We start from the raw sequence: 2583 nt of genomic DNA on the forward strand, positions 1-2583 counted from the left end.
AGCTAGAGAGAGAAAGAAACTAGAGAGAGAATGAGATTTGGTGTGAAAATTCCGGAAACCCTCGCCCCCTTTTATAGCTTGCGAGCCCTCTCGGAATGCTGGGCGTTCAGCAGCTACGCGGGGCGTAGTCTCGGATAAGAAGACCAGTTGTCTCGCACGTGGCCTGATCTCGGAGTGGATAAGAATGCGAAGGTACGCTGGGCGTACCAATATCGGACGCGGCGCGTATGCGAGGCTTCGTGGCGATTATTAGATGCGAGGCTGTGCTCAGCAAGCAACGGCTGAGATTTGGTCACATCACCACCTCCTTGCAGATTTTACAATTTTCCTTTTCGACTTCTAAAAATCATAACATTCGCATACGAGCTCCGTTTTCGAGATTCTTTATATCCACACATAGGCGGGAACGTACTCTACAACTTTCGTTTAAACTCCGTTGGCTAATTTTGACTTTATTTTAAAAGTTATATTTTTAACAGGCCGGAACATGATTGGTCAGTTAAAAATTCATAACTTCTTCTTCCGACGTCCGTTTTCGTCTGTATTTTTATTGTTGTGCTACTATTAACGAGATCTTCGATTTTCGTTTAGGTTGTGTCAGCTAAAAACCGCTCGATCTAATATTCGAACTTCGGGCTGTACAATGCTAAGCCGAAACTTCGAAAAATCATAACTTCTTCATACGAAGTCAGATTTGGGCGTTCTTTTTATGGACTCTCTCGGTTTAACGTATTATACGACTTTCATTTAGATCTCTAAGGCTAAATCTTGCTTAATCGTAAGTTCACTATTTATGCTTCCTGGTATCGTGCCGGTTCCGTCGCGAAACTTTGACGGGTCATAACTTCTTCGTTATAACTTGGATTTCGGCGTTCTTTATATCCCCAGAATCCTTGTTTCGACCACTACAACTTTATGTAAAGATCTCGGGCTTATCTCACACTTTAATTTTAACGCTTATTTTTATCCTTTATTAATTATATCTTTATAATTAAGTAATAAACACACAAATACACATAATTCACATAGAATTCAAATATTTCATCTTTATTACTTCAAAAAGATTTACAATAGTTGACCTAGACTATTATATTGTCTAAAAATGCTTAGCCCCGAAACGCGGACGTTACACAATTCCCCCACAAACTTATTTCCATAATGCCACAAATGGCCCCTCCCCTTGACATTTCTTTCAAACAAAGGCCAACATTTACTATTTAAACCCTTAGCATTAAATCCTTTATAATTCAGGTCCTATTTTTACTAAAACATCCCCTCCTCTACAAATTCTTTTCAAATGAAGTCCTAATAATTACCAAGTAATCCATGCCCTCATAATTCTTTACGGAACCCATCCAAAACTTACACTTTTAACCCCCGACTTTTAAAACTATGACAATTAGCTCATCGAGACCGTCCATTGATATATAATTATTTATTTTGTGGCTACTATTCGTTCATTATTTTATTTATTTATTTAATAAATAAACAGGCGTTACACTTTGAATCATATCCACATGGAGATCCTTGTTATTCATTTGAGTCTTGTTCTTCCATTTTTACAGTTGAGTTCCCATGCATATATCATTATATATTGCACTGCTTCCCGTGAATGCAATCTGTAAAACATGCTTCCTTCCATGCATCTCCAAAGGCCTGTTATGTAACATACATGAAAATAAAAAGAATCCCCTTAATGACTCCATCAACACATTCAAGAAAGACTATATATTTATATTCACCTTTGTGTCATCAGAAACTCCATCTCCAACAACACCAAAGCTATCAACATTCACAAGAACCTTGACACCACGCTCATCTCCTGACCATGATGGCAAGTCAGATTCATCTTCTATTTTTAAAAATTTATCCTCAGGCATGTCTAAGAAGTCAGAAAAATTGCTTTCTGCATACTCATAAACCAACAACAGAGACAGAGAAAGAAAAGAAATAAATACAAGAGTGCTCATGATTTATAAGTTGTGAATACTGTTTTTTGATGTATAGAAATCAAATGAAGACATGATATTTTAATTTATATGTATTAATTAATTAATACATATAAATTAATTAACACATATAAATTAAATAAGTTATTTGAGATCTGCTTGCATCACTTCCTTTTGTCATTGCTTCTAGAGATCCCATTCCTCGATATTTTTTAACCAGTTGACCACCCTAGTTGACCAAAATGAGAAAAAGGACTTAATCTGGTAAGTTATATATGAGTGTTTTCTTTTTTCTTAAGCAATTTAAAAGTGCAAGTTACCAACCTGATTTGTATAAGCTCCAGGAGCTTCAGTACTTCCTGCTAAAAAGCTCCCCATCATGACAGTTGACGCTCCTAATGTCAAAGCTTTATATAGCCTTTGCAACAAGAATAACGAACAGGTCCACCTTCACCAAAATCCACTATCTGGAAAAATAATTCACACATTTTCAATATATATTGAAATTATTATATCTCAATTTCAATAAATTCAAGAAAACAAGTATTTTCCAAAATCCAGTCTTACTTGGATAGGCTCCTCGGATGGATGTGGAAGAGCTAATAGTTGAACCAATAAAGCCAATTGCATGTCA

This window comes from Lactuca serriola, chromosome 2, assembly GCF_051521515.1.
Source record: "Lactuca serriola cultivar US96UC23 chromosome 2, Lser_US96UC23_V15, whole genome shotgun sequence".
NCBI classification, from domain to species: domain Eukaryota; kingdom Viridiplantae; phylum Streptophyta; class Magnoliopsida; order Asterales; family Asteraceae; genus Lactuca; species Lactuca serriola.